Source organism: Euprymna scolopes, chromosome 20 (assembly GCF_053919585.1).
Source record: "Euprymna scolopes isolate OS-2025 chromosome 20, ASM5391958v1, whole genome shotgun sequence".
Classification (NCBI taxonomy): domain Eukaryota; kingdom Metazoa; phylum Mollusca; class Cephalopoda; order Sepiida; family Sepiolidae; genus Euprymna; species Euprymna scolopes.
Window position 1 is genome coordinate 93124766 of NC_136501.1, and position 19464 is coordinate 93144229.

Consider the following 19464-nt stretch of genomic DNA (forward strand, 5'->3'; position numbering starts at 1 on the left):
CGCCTGACCTCCATAGAATGGAAATATGTCACAAAGTTTAACAAGGTTTTTTAAAAGGGATCAGGGTCCACAATAACACCTAAACTTTAATCTTAATTCACGTTAGCTTTTATTTATTTGTTTGAGTTTAATCATATTGTGTCGAATAAGTTCAACTCATAAGTTCACGTTCTTATTAACGTGAAAGCCCCCCCCCCCCAAAGTTGGAACTTTAGACAATTCTCGACACAAATTTTGCATAACTCTGTCTTTTTCCTTCTCCACTTGCACGTGGCACTCTTTCGAAAATAGATTAATAGATAAATAATAAAAATAAGAACGTTACTTGTTATCATGTCAAAAGAAGGAAAGAATCCTGCCCAGGTGATTACGTGTCTTTTTAAAACATTTACATAACCTTTTTATTTTTATTTATACATCTGTTTAAGTTTTTTTGTCAATGTACTAGAAGAAATTGAGTTGATTACAACCCCTTCTGCATGTTCTTTACATTACAATGGTACAATATTGAATCCGACGGCGCAATACTACACCGTTCAATACTGTAAAACTGAAACGAAGCTGTTCTGCTTGAAAAGGGTGACCTTTTCTTCTTTATCATATTTATATCGATTCTTTACTTTAAAAACTAAAGTAAGTATGCGTTTACTTTTTTAATATCCCATTTTGCTGTTTCGGATTATTTTACTAAAGTAAGTAAAGTTCCCTATTTTTCAAAACTGTTTTCGTTTCTGTGTTTTTCGATATTTCGTCGATATTATTTAGTAAGAGTGCTTAGCAGAAAAGCCAACAAACGGCTACCCGAAAAAATAAATATACAAGAAATTAATGTTAACATAGTCAATAAAAGTTCAGTTCATATTTTTTTTGTTTTGAAATAGTTTTTAATGCTACTTACTTGAAATAATTTCAGCGAACCGAAATTAAAACGACATTTGAGGCGATAACTACTTAAATGAATTTTTATATAAACTACACATGCAATAATCGAATATTCCTCAAACACAAAATAGCGGAAAACATTAAAATGTTTAAAAAAATTCATTACGTTGACAGAACTCTCTTAAATTGTGAACACAGAATGCTCAGGTGCCCCTCCTTCAAATTGAAAATAGGGCACTCCATTTCAAAGTCGCTGCAATTTTGATTTTTTTTAAATCAGTTCGTGAATAAAAGAAAAAAATTTTTTACACACTACTAAAAAATACAAACCAATGAACTTTTCTACCATAAAAGTAAGTTTTATTGACTATGGTAACATTTATTGCTTGTGTATTTATATATATATATATATATATATATATATATATATATATATATATATATGTGTGTGTGTGTGTGTTTTAAGAAAAATAGAAAAACCGAATGAAATTATTAAAAAATCATCGTTTCGTCCTTATTACAGAGGACATCTTCAGGATAATTGAAATAAAAATGTAAGAAAAGAAAAAGTCATAGATCGTGCGAAAAAGACGGTTTTTTGAATCCTACCCATGTCGGGAAGGACAAATATGTGTGCGTATGGTAAGGTTGGGTTGTTCGATGTCTGTATATACACTTTAAAAAAAATGCATTAAAATAAATATGTACAGGATCCACCCTGATACCTTGCTCTTTGATTATTATTTTCCCTATGCTAGGGGTTAAATGGTAGAAGCCTTTTCTTTGCGTAATAGTATTAGTATTCAATATTAGTGCTGATTCTAAAAGTCTTCTTTTAGCTCTATCTATCACGTATTTAATAATTTTCGCTTGATCTAAATTAAATGAGTGATCGTGTTCTGCACAATGGCAAAAGAGTGCATTTAGGGCGTTACCATTCCTGATATCTCTTCTGTGCTCGTTAAGTCTTAATTTCAATTTTCGTTGTGTTTCACATATGTACGCTTGTTGACAGTTGTTACATGGGATGGAATATATACCGGCATCGGATGTGAGGGTTTTGGGAGAGTGCTTGGTAGTTTTTAATGTCTGTTTTATGGTTGAGGAAGTTGTTTGTATCAGGTGAAAACCAAGTCTATTAAGAGTGTCGTAGATTTTTTAATAATTTCATTCATTTTTTCTATTTTTCTTAAAACATAACGTCAACCACCGCTAGTATTTTTTCATTCCTTATACATATATATATATATGTATAACATTTTCTCTTTGTAATGAAACATCATTTTTTTGGTCACGCTTGGCTAAGAATGGAAACTAAGTTGATATAAAACATATATTTTCGCGAAAAATATCTTTACTTTCATCATATTTTGCTTAGGGTAAAATTTTTGAGTATCAAAACCTATCTATTTACAACCCCTCCTTGTCATAATCTATCATACTTTCATCAATCACAGTCCATTTTCTGTAGGCTGTTTTTGAACCCAGTCAACGACGGGTACTTCTGCTAGTATATATAAATATATATATAAATATATATATATATATATATATATATATATATATATATATATATATAGTCTTACCTGGATTTTAAAGATTTCTTATCCGATACTATGCAACACTCTTTAATCCGGTTTGCACTACTATTCTTGTTTCTTATATCCGGGTTCCTTGTACATTAGCACAAGCTCTAATTTTGGACGAGAGAAAATGTCTCTTATATCAAGGTTACACTATGTACATATATATATATATATATATATATATATATATAGTATAACCCGGATGATCATATAATCCTTATATCACTCTGACTGACGTTTAAAAAATAAAACATTTACAAATAAATGTTTAAATTTCAACGTTATTTCACGCGGTTAACGGTAGCTAAATGAATACCGTCCTCGCTCTAATGAAGCCAGAGATGGCTTTTGTCGCCGGGATCGATAATCGTGACACACCTGCACTGACGATTCACGAAAGGATGTAACACTAGTATCTGTAGGTATTTTTAAAATTATATATATATATATATATATATATATATATATAACATTTTCATGTGTTGAGATTTTCTGTAAGCGTATTTTATTCTTAAGAAAAACTAACTCTATCGAAGTGTTAAATATTCCTTAGAGCGAAACGATATAAGATAAGAAATTTGATAATAAAGAATCCCATCAAGCAATCGCGTAATTAAACAATGAACGGAAACTTAGTTTAATGCAAATTGAAATACAAAGATAGATGCAGTTAGATACATTAATTAATATATAAATAGTTTAGTTTATTACTGAAGACTTCTGGCGTTAGACGCTCACAATTAATTGCACTCATTCGTTAAATGTGGAGCTTACGTCTCATTGGTTTTATGAGTATCACGTTGGTGCAGAGTATGGCACTACCAGCTGTACGTGTATTCGTCGATTAGTATTTATTTAATGAGGTAAATTGGCGGGGAAAACTTTAGTGCGTAAACAAGAAATAAAACTTTTAACAGGGCCAGGTAGTTACTTTTAGGGGCGATTATCCTCAGCTAGAACTCGACGAAATTATATTACGTGAGATAGGAGAGGCGAAAAGCAGAGAATCAAAATCTGAATATTCCAAACGATGAATTGTTATAAGAAATTAAGAATCGATAAAAATTAGGAAGCCAGTTTAAACAAAAGAACCCTTTAGACTCAATATTCATTCTCTCCGTCACTAGCTGAGGTGAGGGCAAGATCAACATCCTAATAACATGACACTCTTCCGAAATTAGAAATTTAGTTCTTTTCTTTATGTTGTTGCGTCACCTTTGATCCCAGAGAGATAATACGCCCCACACGGTGAGAAAACCATCAACCGACCTCAAAATAATCGCTTTTGTATTGTGTTAGAGAAGCAAGAAGCAACAAAAGATTACATCCCCATACAGAGGGGAGGTAATACAGTACGTGAAAGTACTAGCTCTTTCTCTCAGAAAAGACGTTGCAGGTCTATCTTTACTCTGTCGTTATTTTCGTGATTGATTAAACTGAAATCTATGTTTCTACTGGAAATCATTCACAACTAACACGTTTCTAAATAAAACAAAAGTCAACAATGTTCTTAGTTTTAATACAGATTGAGTCACGGGAAACGGGTGTTTTTAAACGTCTCTTGTCCCCCCCCTCTCTCTCTCTCTATATATATATATATATAATCTTATTTCATGTTAAAAATATCCAAAAATAAAAACGATTGAATTTCAACCAAGTTTTATATAGTGTTCAATGCAAACAGCAGGATGCTATTTTATTATTTTATTCAATTTAGATAAACAAATTATGTTTTTCATCAAAGAACTAACCTGGGGGAGGTTATTGACTGACGATGTCTTTTTAAACTGAAACAGTAAATTGATGGTAGTGACTAAAAGTATTTTTTTAACCTAAATTGATTAAAGTAATATATATATATATAATATATATATATATATATATATATATATATGTATATATATATTATAAATATATTAAATACAATATATATACATATATTCTAAATATATTCTCTCACTTTCTCTCCCTTTCTCTGTCTGTCTGTCCGTTTATCTCTCTCTCCATCTCTCTCTCTTTTTCTTTCTCTCTCTCTCTCTCTATATATATATATATATATATATATATATCACTTTCACTACACCGATGAAGATCAGTCGAAAATTATGTACCTGTAAAAAAAGTTTTTTGATTTTTTTTCATAATATTATTTTATATTGCTGCACGTCACCTATTGAAAACGATTAAAAAAAAGGTTATAAGCTTTTATACTTTTCGTATTCGTTTTTATACATTTCCATATATATATATATATATATATATATATATATATATATATATATATATACACGAAAGAATGAACAAGGTGACTCATCACTAAATTTATTTTTTAATTCAAACTGACTAATACTTGATAGTTTGCTTTAAACACTGATTTTTTTAAAAGTTTTTAATACAGGCTTTTCTAATCTTTTTGGACAGGGATTAATGCGTTTCACGCATGCCCATTTGCGTATTCATAGCATAACCAGAGCCGAGTTAAGATTAGATTTAGCGTTATATTTTTTTTTACATAGACATCACCACTTATCAAGGCCCAGAGGCTACTCGAGGATAAGGGTTATATCTATCTTGTTATTTGAAGTCTTCAATATTTTCAATTAGTAAAACTTCTGAAAGGAAAAGAATTGTGAGTGTTCTAACGTTCAGTATTTGATTTTGGCAAGAACTATTAATATGGCTTTGAACGTTAGCTTATTGAAATGCTGCTATAAAATGAATAATTCAGAAAAAATATAGGAGAACGCATTCATTGTATTGTAGACTAAATGGAAAGAAAATGTTGTTACGAATAAAATCCAATGAAAAATTAATGGGAAACTGTCAAGAAAGATTAAAAATTAAAGGAAATAAAGCTGAAACAGAAAGAAAACATAAATCGTAAGTTTCATAAATACAATTTTTATTATTTGTTGCTAAGAAAACATAGCTGTAACAAACGTGGCGCTATTAAACAGCACACATAGGCGACAAAAATTCAAGACAACCTGGCGGTACTATCGGGCCCACAAGTAGTTGGAGTCTGGCTATAGAATCAGGAGCGGTTAACCGCATCTTGTGACCTGGCCCTTCAACGAACCACCTTCGTGGCCTTAAAGCCAAGATCAAAGTGTAGTATCGTATGTCAGCGGAGTGACGGCTCGCATCGATCCTGAGCATCCTCGCCCAATTACTGTATCCAATGGTGTGGACAACGTGAGGCCGCCGTGGGACCGGGAAAGACAAATGGTCTACGTTATGATCCTGGCCGTGGCGAGAATGGTGATTTGGACGTCACATCTGCAAGGTTGCCGGGGGGTGTTGTCTTTTTCTGATCAAGATCTGATCGCGTTCTTTAAACACCAACTACGGGTGAAGATCAGATGTGATGGAAGAAGGCTGCATCGCGCGGCATTTGACAGAAGATGGATACATGTGGCAAGTCTGTGTGTACGAAGAGGAGCCAAATTTGAATACGTGTTCCCCGCCTAGGTGTGGAACGCGCAGTTCTGTAAAGTAAAATTAAACAGGTAGTCTCTCAGCTAGCTGAGTGTGTGTTCCATCCCTCCCCGATTAGGAAGCCTCCAAGATCCCCATCCCCTCTTACCTGCAATTTTTGTTTTCACCCCTTCCTCTAAATTTTACCCATCTTGGAAAAAAAGAAATACAAACTAACCTCCATCCCTTACCCACAAAAAATTTCTTTTCTCCATTCACCCCCATCTAGAGGGCATCCCCACCTAGAGACTGACCCGCAGAAGCGAGGTTACTTTTACAAACCTAGTGGAACGGGCAGTCTATCAACTAGACGGGGTTGGGAGGGTCCTACTAATCACCTTTTGTTTTTTCTTCCCCCGCCCTCGACACAAATGAATTATTGTTACCATTTTATTGTTATCTTTTTTGTTTTTACACGTCAATAAAAAATGTTTTAAAAATTGGGAGTTACTAGGACGTCCCCCAATATGAAAGGGTGAATGCGGTATTATGGTGAAAGAAGATACTAGCTGGGAGAAACTTTTGACTTTGTTTAGTTCTGGAGTGACAAGGATGACCAACGACCCCCAAAATTCCCCCCTTTTGAGTTGGCCATGTGCCTAAGTTTTTTGTTCAACGTTAATTTTGAATGTATTTTTTAACATGAATAAAAGATTTAATATCTCAAAGTGTAGTATCTGTTCCAGCAGATACTGCAAAGCTAAGACTACAAAGACCAGCTATGACTAGCAAAGACCATATATGGGGCCAACCCCACATATCTGAACTTCGTCAAGGTAGGTATCACCCTACGACCACAGTTACTATCCAGCTCCCATTTCCCACCTCTCGGGAGCAGGATCCCCCTTTCCCTACCCCCTCCCTCTATCTCCACATTAAAAAACGGCCTTGTGCCTAATTTGCTCAGTGGGGAAGCAAATAAATAAACTGGCCCTTCAACGAACCACCTTCGTGGCCTTAAAGCCAAGATCAAAGTGTAGTATCTGTTCCGGCAGATACTACAAGCTATGACTAGCTATGACTAGCAAAGACCAGATGTGGGGGCAACCCCACATGCCTGACCTTTAACCAGCTCCCATTTCCCACCTCTCGGGAGCTGGTCCCCTTTTTCCCTTCCCCCTCCCTTCACTCCTCACATTAAAAATCGGCCTTGTGCCTAATTTGCTCGGTGGGGGAGCAAATAAATACCATCTGTTCCGGCAGATACTGCACTTAAGATAATTTGTACCAGTCAATGGAGGGGAAACCCTCTATACTGGGACAATTATTATTTTTGGTAACCAGAGTGACCCCTTTTAGGGGAGCTGGTTTTTACCTCACATTAAAAACGGCCTTGTGCCTAATTTGCTCAGTGGGGGAGCAAATAAATACCATCTGTTCCGGCAGATACTACACTTAAGATAATTTGTACCAGTCAATGGAGGGGAAACCCTCTATACTGGGACAATTATTATTTTTGGTAACCAGAGTGCCCCCTTTTTGCCTACTTTTAGGGGAGCTGGTTTTTACCTCACATTAAAAACGGCCTTGTGCCTAATTTGCTCAGTGGGGGAGCAAATAAATACCATCTGTTCCGGCAGATGCTGCACTTAAGATAATTTGTACCAGTCAATGGAGGGGAAACCCTCTATACTGGGACAATTATTATTTTTGGTAACCAGAGTGCCCCCTTTTTGCCTACTTTTAGGGGAGCTGGTTTTTACCTCACATTAAAAACGGCCTTGTGCCTAATTTGCTCAGTGGGGGAGCAAATAAATACCATCTGTTCCGGCAGATGCTGCACTTAAGATAATTTGTACCAGTCAATGGAGGGGAAACCCTCTATACTGGGACAATTATTATTTTTGGTAACCAGAGTGCCCCCATTTTTGGGGAGCTGGTTTTTACCTCACATTAAAAACGGCCTTGTGCCTAATTTGCTCAGTGGGGGAGCAAATAAATACCATCTGTTCCGGCAGATGCTGCACTTAAGATGGTTTGTACCAGTCAATGGCGGGGAAACCCTCTATACTGGGACAATTATTATTTTTGGTAACCAGAGTGCCCCCTTTTTGCCTACTTTTAGGGGAGCTGGTTTTTACCTCACATTAAAAACGGCCTTGTGCCTAATTTGCTCAGTGGGGGAGCAAATAAACACCATCTGTTCCGGCAGATGCTGCACTTAAGATAATCTGTACCAGTCAATGGAGGGGAAACCCTCTATACTGCGACAATTATTATTTTTGGTAACCAGAGTGCCCCCTTTTTGCCTACTTTTAGGGGAGCTGGTTTTTACCTCACATTAAAAACGGCCTTGTGCCTAATTTGCTCAGTGGGGGAGCAAATAAACACCATCTGTTCCGGCAGATACTGTAAGCAAAGACCAGATGTGGGGGCAACCCCACATAGCTGACCTTTAACCAGCTCCCATTTCCCACCGCTCGGGAGCTGGTCCCCTTTTTCCCTTCCCCCTCCCTTCACTCCTCACATTAAAAATTGGCCTTGTGCCTAATTTGCTCGGTGGGGGAGCAAATAAATACCATCTGTTCCGGCAGATGCTGTACTTAAGATAATTTGTACCAGTCAATGGAGGGGAAACCCTCTATACTGGGACAATTATTATTTTTGGTAACCAGAGTGCCCCCTTTTTGCCTACTTTTAGGGGAGCTGGTTTTTACCTCACATTAAAAACGGCCTTGTGCCTAATTTGCTCAGGGGGGGAGCAAATAAATACCATCTGTTCCGGCAGATACTGCAAGCTATGACTAGCAATGACTAGCAAAGACCAGATGTGGGGGCAACCCCACATGCCTGACCTTTAACCAGCTCCCATTTCCCACCTCTCGGGAGCTGGTCCCCTTTCCCCTTCCCCCTCCCTTCACTCCTCACATTAAAAATTGGCCTTGTGCCTAATTTGCTCGGTGGGGGAGCAAATAAATACAATCTGTTCCGGCAGATACTGCAAGCAAAGACCATATGTGGGGGCAACCCCACATATAAGACCTTGGTCAATGTAGGGGCAACCCTTCATACCAATTGTCACTATCCAGCTCCCCTACTCCCCGGGGAGTTGGTCCCCATTTTCCCTTCACTCCTCACATTAAAAATCGGCCTTGTGCCTAATTTGCTCGGTGGGGGAGCAAATAAATACCATCTGTTCCGGCAGATACTGCAAGCAAAGACCAGATGTGGGGGCAACCCCACATGCCTGACCTTTAACCAGCTCCCATTTCCCACCTCTCGGGAGCTGGTCCCCTTTTTCCCTTCCCCCTCCCTTCACTCCTCACATTAAAAATCGGCCTTGTGCCTAATTTGCTCGGTGGGGGAGCAAATAAATACCATCTGTTCCGACAGATACTGCAAGCTATGACAAGCTAGGACTAGCTATGACTAGCAAAGACCAGATGTGGGGGCAACCCCACATGCCTGACCTTTAATCAGCTCCCATTTCCCACCTCTCGGGAGCTGGTCCCCCTTTTCCCTTCCCCCTCCCTTCACTCCTCACATTAAAAATTGGCCTTGTGCCTAATTTGCTCGGTGAGGGAGCAAATAAATACCATCTGTTCCGACAGATGCTGCAAAGCTATGACTAGCAAAGACCATATGTGGGGCCAACCCCACATATCTAAACTTGGTCACTGAAGGGGCAACCCTTCATACCAACAGTTTCTAATCCAGCTCCCATTTCCCACCTCTCGGGAGCTGGTACCCCCTTTCCCTCCTCCACATTAAAAAACGGCCTTGTGCCTAATTTGCTCAGTGGGGAAGCAAATAAATACAATAGCCAATACAAGTACAGGTACAGGAAATATACGGTATTCTTTTCGATATTTATGCGCTTCCCCATGCGAATAGCGGAAAACTGAGAATATTAGATGCAGTTTTCAACTGTTTATGTATTTGATTAAATACGATAGTAAATATTTTATTTATTTTCGGACTATTACCCTCATCTTTTTTTATAGTTTTTGTTTAACGATGTTTCGGTCAACTATACCTCTGGCCTTCGTCAGATTGTAAACTTCAACTGTATATTCAGTAATTACTGCCTTCAATAGTTGTTTTCGTTTCAGCACGTTTTTTGGCCAACTAACCCTCTGGTCAGCTTTGAGTAAGATTGAAACCGCTATCTTTAGAGAATACTCACCAGGGTCTGTAGAGATTCATAGTCTCTATCCACTGCGCCACTTATAAATCCTAGTTTTCTAAATTACTTTTTTTTTATTTGTTTGTCATCTGATCTTCCAGTGGCGCAGTGAATAGAGACGATGAATCTCTAAAGTTTCAGGTGAGCATTGTCTGAAGATAGCGGTTTCAATCCTACTCAAAGCCGCTAAAAGGTGGTGAGATGGCAACAAATATGGAAGGCAGTAATCACTGAAGATGCAAGCGAGGATTCAGCATAATATCCCGTCGCGGTTAACAACCTGATGAAGGCCAGAGAAATAGTCAGCCGAAACGGCGTTACACAACTATAAAAAAAAAATGAGGACAATTTACCCGCAAATAAATAAAAAAAATATACAAATTACTCATCTCCAAAGATTTCCAATAAATAAATTATTATATATGATCCTAAATGATTCACAAATATTATCTCAAGATATTCTTTTTTTTTTCTACACATGAATTCCCACTTATCAAGGCCCGGATGCCACTCGAGGATAAGGGGTAATTGGTATACATTAGTCAATGTGATTATAGCGTAGTAAACATAAGTAGTGGGAATTTTGTTAATTGGATGACTTAGGGGGACGGTTCATCAAAAACTTGTTTACCTTGAACTTGAAGACAATCAGATTGTAGTCAGCTGGAAAGCAGGCAATCGGAAGAGAGGTCCACAGGCGTGCAGTTTTAAGAAAGAAGCGTTGTTCATGGAATCTACATTTAGGTTTAGGCACAGATAAAGAGTGTGGGAAATTATTTATAGTGATTTTGGCTAGATGGATTTTTTTCGTGAAAGATTGGCGAGGGGAGACTATAGATTGAAGCTTGGCGAGGGGAGAACATAGATTGAAGCTCAGACGAGCACTTGCCATGAAAATAACGATAAAGCAGAAACAGGCTCGCAACGTCTCTCTGTGGGAAAGAAGTTGCAGGGAAGAGAAAAGGGCACCCCCCAATAAGCTACGAAGTCTATTTTGAACTCTGTCAATGCAGGATAAGCTGCTTCTAGCAGCTTATCCTGCCCAGATGTAACAACAGTACTCCGTCGTTGGCCGTACCTGACTTTCATATAGGTAGAGAATTACATCAGGAGTGAGATATGTACTGGAACGATAGAAGAATCCCACCATTTTTCCAGCCTCATTAGCAATGGATTTGACATACGTGTTCTACTTTACAGTCAGGAATAAAGAATGTAGTTATACTACACGTAGTTATGTATTTCATTAAACACCTTTTAATTTTGTACTGGAACAATATTTTAAGTGAAAAGAAACGAAACCACCAGATTTTAGAAAAAAAAAAAAACCCGCTAGATTCTAGATTTAAAATTTAACCGCGATATCCCAACGAAATCTCCAATTTTGAAAGAAAAACCGGTAAATTGGTAACATTGTTTATCGAGCATTCGTTTTTTTATGACGGTATGACACTAACCTTGTTTACCGGTATACGATATAATAGTGTTAAGTGCCAGATTTGTGATTATGCGGGGACGCGAATGGGAAACCCTAAACAAGTGAGGGTATACTATATTGCAAAAACAGATAGCAAAGAATTGTTTTTTTTTTTAATATTTGAAATTATATTGCCATTTTAAAATATAATAATGATACTAGCAGGAAGACGCGACGTTGCCCGGGATTGACTGATGATAAATGAATGTTTCATACTACCTTCTATTCATTGTCATCGAAATCGGTAAAATCGCACATTTTTTATAATAAAATCGATTGACTGCTTTCTGTAGTTGGGAAGCATTCGCGGTTCAATGAGAGGAAGCTTCACATGCCTCTCGCAGTGACGTAGTCCACAATACATTGTAGTAAACATTGCACTGTAGAGAACTTACTGTTAATTTAATAAACTTATTTATATATAACATGAACTAAAGTTTAAAATGCGAATGTCAAGTATCATGCTTCAACTGTGCTTTAAACAGAAAACTTTCTAACTTGTCCGGTCATATCAAACGAACCTACTGTCAATTTTATATGCCTCGCATTTTATATGCCTGCCCAGTAATTTCTTACTTCTCATGAGGTGATAATAACATATATTTTAAATGAAAAAATCAAGTATCATGGTGCAGTTGTGCTTTAAACAGAAACATCCACTTCGAATACACCCCTGTTATATCAAAGAACCTACTGTTGATGTTATATGTGGGGTCTGTCGACTTGTGTTGCAATAGACCTTCCCAAATGCAATTGTGATATCAGTGTGTAAGATGTTAACTTTGGTTTAAATTCTTTTATTGGAATTTTTTCGATTATCGATTATCGATACTCGTTGAAGATATTCCGATTCAAAACCTATCTTAGTTCACTGCTAGATACACAAATTATCTTCGTCTGAAATTTCATAAAAATCGGCCCAGCCATTTTCGAGTCCATTGGGAACGAATCCCCCTCACACAAAGTTCCTTTGTATATAATAGTTTAAACAGGCTCCTTCAGTCTTTAACAGACTATAGATACCCATGAAGGGTTGCCTGCGTATGAAATTTTTGCGGCAGGAGGTGCGCAGTCTCCAACCAAACCTCTCCTGAGACGATATTATTAAATACCAGTGGCAAGTGAAGTACCTGATGACTGGAAACAAATGCCGAGATAAGCGGAGAGCACATACAGCACCTAGAACTCCCAAATAGTCACCCATCTGGTACTAACCAGGCTCAACGTTGCTTAACTTCGGTGATCTGACGAGAACCGGTGTGTCAACGCAATTATGCCGTATATAATAGTAGATAGATAGCTAGATTTGACATTAATATTTTCTTTGTTTCCTGACAAATCATTTATTAATTTATTTTTTGTAAATGCCAACAGCAATCACATATTATACTGACGTCACTGGATTTTTGAGGCGAGGACTATTAACTTCTGTTATTTGTTTGATTTTGTTTAATCCTACCCCGAGTTTATTTGCACAGCGCATTATATGTAGTACTAAGTAGTGATTTATAAGTATCTCGACTTATGTATATACCGCACTTTATGTGTGTGTGTGAGTTCTTTCCCCACGTCTGGCCAATTTTTATGAAATTTTACACAAACATATTTTATGATTATTCTTAGAGAGATTTTGTATCGGAATGCACTGTAGATAACTATGTGTCAATTTTATAAATAAATGCACTGTAGATAACTATGTGTCAATTTTATATATAACAGCTTGAATTAAAGTTTAAAATGTAAAAGTCAAGTATCATGTTTCTGCTGCATACTGTCTTATTTAGATGACGACTTATATATTTGTTGCTGTTCATGTTGCTGAGAGATGGAGACGGGTCTTATATATAAGGAGACCGACCTGTAGGATACATGTTACTACAGGAGAGCCGAGCATGTAATTCAATGAGAAGAGATTTATGATATATTGATAGATAGACCGAGAGATAGTGCGTTTGGCATTTACGTTTGGCACTTCTGTGAATGGAAGTGTTTTTATAAACATTAACACATATATTTCATACCTATTTTTGAGACAATGATTTTCACAAGTTCTTATAATATAAATGGGAAATACCTTTTCTGTTGAAAACATAACGCGAAGACGCAGATACAAAAAGATGAAGTTGTTTGTTTATTCCATTTCGACCGGTCAATGGCTTTGCATTAAGAAATTCAAGTCTTACATGATTCTTCTTCTAACCTCCTCTTCCAAGGTTCTATCAGCTCTGTCTCTGACTCTTCTCTTCGCTCCTGATTGACTGAGTCCTCGACTGAGTTTTTTGACTGACTATATTGAGACCCATGACGTCATTGCATGACCAACACGTGCATATCAGACACATGGCATGACATGCCTCCGTGTTTAAGCATGCATTGTTACTCACATGTTTCAAACATTCGCGATTTGCACGTTTTTGAAACTATTTCTGACGACTAGGAAATTTCCCATTCTCTTTGTTGTTTTACAAAGGAATTTAACCTACTTGTTAATTTTCTAATCGATATTTTTATCATGCATTCTTTCTAAGAATGTGAATTGATTTTCCAGCCAAATTTTATTTATAAAATATTTTAAAAGAATTAACAATTTAACTGGGCATTCCATTTAAAACCTATTGTTCTTTAAAACTTATCTACAGGGTTCGATTCTCGTTTTATCTGATATCATTTTCATTTAACTAATTCTCTTTTTTTTTACTTATATGAAAAGGGGACAGCGCTTTTCCTGTAACACTTACACTGTGCTTCAAACAAAAAGATTTCTAACTCTCCCGATCATATCAAACAAATTTACTGTTGATTTTGTATGCCTGGCCTTACTGCTCATAGAATGATAATGGCTTGAAGACTACAATGACTATGAGTGATTAATAAAAATCTTCAGGAGTTTGGTATCGACAATTAGTACCAATGCCTCATGAATTCTGTTTGTGACAGGATGCAAGGGGAAATTGATAATCGAATCTGATTATAGAAGGAACATTCTGATTTTGAACAAAGTCACCGCCTTATAAATCTTAACATCACAAGCGCATTTGAGAAGTTTTATTACAGCACAAACATGAAGAGCCAGCGTATAAAATCAACAGTGAGCCTTTTGATATGACAGGGGCGCGTTCAAAATATAGTTTTCTCTTTAGAGCACAATTAAACCATAATACTTGACTTTTGTATTTTATACTTTAATTCAAGCAATTATTTAAATAAAATTTTGTAAATTAACAGTAGGTTCTCTGCAGTAGAATGTCGACTACAGTGCATTTTGAACTATCCATTGCGGGAAGACATTTCAAGTTTTTCCTCGGTGCACCGCGATGGGTTCCCGACAAGAGCAGACAATCATTAATTGAAAAATGGGCAATTTTACCATTTAAATGACAATAGGAGGATGGGGCAATGTTGATCCCCGTTCGAGCCAGGACAACGTCGTCTCACTGCTAGTATGTATTAAGATTATAAATTTAAAACCAAGATTAAATTAACGACTCCCAAAATAAAAAAAATATGATCTTTGATCATCATTCTGTCTCGGGCAACGTCGAATTTTCCGGCTAGTGTTTATATAAGACTGGAAAAATATAGATCAAAAGTAAGATTGAGAAGACGGCCCACCCATACACGCTATTGGACAAAATCACCTGTCGTCCATAATACAACATTAAATACGCTGTCACACAGGCGCGTACTGCCCGGTTAAACATCTGATAAGTGAATTCCTATCACAACAAACGTACAAAAGGTAAGCAAAACATAATTTTGACATTTGCGCAGCTTTTTTGCCTTCTTTTTTATACTCTGTTAATTCTCAAACGCAAGCTGGTACGAAAGCAATGTGAAGACCATCATCTCTAATATAAACAACATTATCTACGAACAAAATTCATCCAGGGCGTTTAAATCCTTAATGATTTCCATAATATAAATATCACCTGTCTGTTTAAATGTATGTATGTATGTTTGTATATCTGCCTAAAACTTTCGACAGAGGCGACGAATTTTCATGAGATTAGTATCGTTTTGAGGTTCTTTTCTATTCTTTTTATACTTTGCGACTGAGGCTACACTGTGTTGGTTCCTGGACAATATTACAAAAAGGGTAAGAGTAAATGTGGTACTGTAGTGATCAAAAACTATTAATCCTGTCCTCCTTGCTGTTCCGCGAATGTAGAGTATAAAATTTACGCTTCTTTGAGTATTGTAAAGAGGTTCTAGATGACAATAGGAGCACAACGACACATATGAAGTTTAAATATTACAGAATTGTATTATTTTTTTTTACTTAGGAGTCCCCACTTATTGATGGCCGAAAGCCACTCGAGGATAAGGGCTAATGAATGCAAGGTAGTATAGTAATTGTTGATGGTGTAAATTGGATAGTATTTGGTTATTTATAACTCAAAAAGAGCTTGTTTACATTGAGTTTGAAGGCTACTATGTTGTATTCTACTGGGAAGCAGGCCAGCGGAACAGTGTTCCACGAGCAGGCAGTTCTGAGAAAGAAGCTTTGTTCATTGAATCTGCATTTAGATTTAGACACATATAGAGAGTGGCGGAAATCGTATAAAGAGGTTGTAGCTAGTCGAGTGTTTTATGGTGAAAGATTGGCAAGGGAGAATCATAGATTGGAGTTCAGTCGAACACTTGCCATGAAAATATCGATCGGGCAGAAACAGGCTCACTACCTCTCTTCTGTGGGAAAGGAGTTGCAGGGAAGAAAAAAGTACTAGGTTCTGAAGCCGGTTTTCAACTCTATCACGGCTGGATATGGCGCGCCGAGGAGGTCCGGCCCAGCTGTAACAACGCTATTCCATTTTAAGGCGTACCTACAGATAGATTATGGAAATCGCTGGAGACAAGGAATGAAGCCATTTGATGTAAGGAACTAACAAAAACTGATTATTTCAAAGATGTCTATGTACATTAGTTTTGAAAAAAAAAACGAGGCTGGAAGTAGAACGGAAAACGATGAACAGGAAGAGAGTTCCACAACCTTGCAATAATTGGAAAGAAGCTACTGGAATATGAAGCTGAATGTGGTATTAAAACAGAGAATTGATGGAGACCTCTAAACCAACGAGTCAAACGAGCCGGAACACAGGAAGAAGAGAATAGATCAGACAGTTTTGAGGAACACATGCTGTAATGGTATTTATAGAAAAGACTGAGACTAGCAACATTACGTCTGTGAAAGTGAAGAAGCAAGGATGTAGCCAATCAAACTGCAGATACGTTTCTGCAAGTTACCATAGTTTTTATTTATTCAACGTACTGTCCAATTATTCAACTTAACATCTCACTAATTATTATCCTCGTGTGGAGTTTAGCCTTAATAAGTAGAGAACCATTAGAAATGGCCATAATTTAAAAAGGGTCAAACAAACTCGAGGATACTAAGTAATATATCATGCAAATAAAATGTGGAACAATACTTTGAGCGTTAGAAAAAATAGGTTAAAAAGACAGGATTTTATTAATTAGGAGTAGAGCTTAACAAGTATATTTAAACATTTAAACTGAAGACGACTATATTGTAGTGATAAATTCAGTGCAGGATGTCCGATTTTTTTCCTACAGTCGCTTTTCACAGAAGAAATAATGTTTCTCTACGTTGTTGGTATATTCATAGCACGTGCATGTTTTAGATCTTTTCCATTGCAACTGTAAAACGTTCGCAGTACGTATGTATTTGGCTAACATCAATCGTCTCTGTGTTTAAAATAAAAACAATATGAAAGTTCGACACTAAACTAATGCTGGTTTTAGCGGTTTCTTTCGAAATAGGAAGTTTCATAGGAATATGAAATTCACTAGCGATTTCCAGTGGGATGTATATCCATGTAAGGTGAGATGATGCAACTCCGTTAGGAAGGTGTTCACGGCCTTCTATATACAGCGCTTAGTATTGCCAAATCATTTATTAATTTATTTTTTGTAAATTTCAAAAGCAATCACATATTATACTGACGTCACTGGATTTTTTAGGCGAGGATTAATAACGTCTATTATTTGTTTGTATTTAGTTTTATCCTACTCCTAAATTGGTCACCCATCTGGCACTGACCAGGCTCAATATTTCTTAATTCCGATAATCTAACGAGAACTGGTGTGCCAATGTGATTATGCCTCTGTGTTCTTATACTTGTTCTGGTACAAGAGAATATTATTTTCATTATTTTTACTATCTTATATGTTTTTGGATAGAATGATGTGGTTCTCTATTGATTAACTGTTCCTGTGTCGGGTATATACTCGAGAGTAAAAAAAAAATGGAAAGATATTCTCTTGTCAGAGCCCTTTTATAATAACCAAACAAAACTTTGAGGAACAGGGCGTTTTTTTCCTAAGAACTTTCCAAACGTAGAACACAATACCAGAAAACTGGTTTATGCTTACTACAACGTAGTAAGCTAAAACAAGTTATCTGTGAGAGAGCGGTCGTAGAGAAATGAAGAGATCATCTCTTACTGGGTTAAGTAGTCTGTTTTTCACACATTCCTTCCTCTCTCTCTCTCTCTCTCTCTCTCTCTCTCTCTCTCTCTCTCTCTCTCTCAATACAAGTACTGAATAGCAAAATATTGTATCTAATTTTTGAGCCAGCCTATTTATAGATAGAATGTGTGAGAGTAAGAATGATATAAAATAATGAATAAATGGTGAGAGAGAAATAGACAAATAAAGAGATAGAAGAAAAAGGAAGATATTCATTTCAATGAATGTTGCTTTCTTTAGAAGAATCGAATTTTAACTATCAAAGGGACTATAAAAGTATTTACGTGCAATATAACAGTAATCGGAATTCAACAGGTTTATTTCAGAACTCCAAGATCTCGTTCACGACGAAACTTCGGTGCAGCAGTATTACCAATGGACCTCAAATTCTATACGCCATTATCCTACGCACCCCGTTGTTAAACTTCCCTTGGGCAGTCGCATAAAATTGAGACCGTTCAGTAAGTGACTATAATGACTGTGAGTGATTAATAAAAAGTCTTCATGAGTTTGATATCGACAATTACTGCCAATGCCCCATTAATTCTGAGGATGAAGGGAGGCAGGAGGAAATCGATTATGTCCAGCTTAACTTTTGAATCACTTCCTCCCGGAATGGATGTTACCGGGGGCGGCGCTTAAAGAGATGAACACATTTGAAATCGTATTGAGAATAATTATAACTTCCTGTGAGTATCCGGCACGCGCCTTATCATTGGTTATTGATGCTATTTATTGGGAACTTGAAGGAGAAGTTTCTTAGCTGCAATTTCGATTTTAAATCCCGATTTTATCTGTCACGAACAGAAGCACTTTTACTGTGTTAAGTTAGTTTAAAACGGCAATCATAACAGATGAAAATGCGTCCTGGACAAGGAGTCCAACAGCATACGAACAATTTAACAGAGGTGGCATTTGCTATGTTAAGTTGAATTATAATTCTATGAAATTATAGAATGTCAACTCTCCCACGATTTACTTACTTTCTTAAAAAAGGCCTACTTTATCGCCAATGAGCTGAGATTCCCCATACTGGAGAATTGTATTATTTTCTTGGCTTTATAATCCACGCTCTCCTATCTATATATGTCAGAAATTTTAAATAAACAGTGTTATTGTAAAAGATGTCTATGTCTTGCATGTAAACAGACTAAAGCTTGTAATTGTAGTCTATTGACGTGTCAAGGCCACCCGACGTTTCCCAGAAATATACGTAACGGTTAATTCCTTTAAAAATGAAATTAAAAAAAACTGAAACATATACATGCTAGTATTATGTCTTTTTTTTGTCTTAACAGTTTACTTCTTTAGTACTTGAGTTGAGATCGAAAAAGCCCCTAAAGACAATGATTCAAGTACGGTAACCACTAAGGCAGCTTGACACGTGTTTAAAAAGTGACCCCCCCCTAGCAGAATTTTTTCCTCGA

The 19464-nt window shown here is 36.7% G+C and overlaps 1 pseudogene; it reads right to left on the reverse strand.

The window, feature by feature from the left end:
* Positions 1–12715: 12715 nt before the first annotated feature.
* LOC145241740 (5S ribosomal RNA) lies at positions 12716–12832 on the reverse strand (annotated as a pseudogene).
* Positions 12833–19464: the final 6632 nt, after the last annotated feature.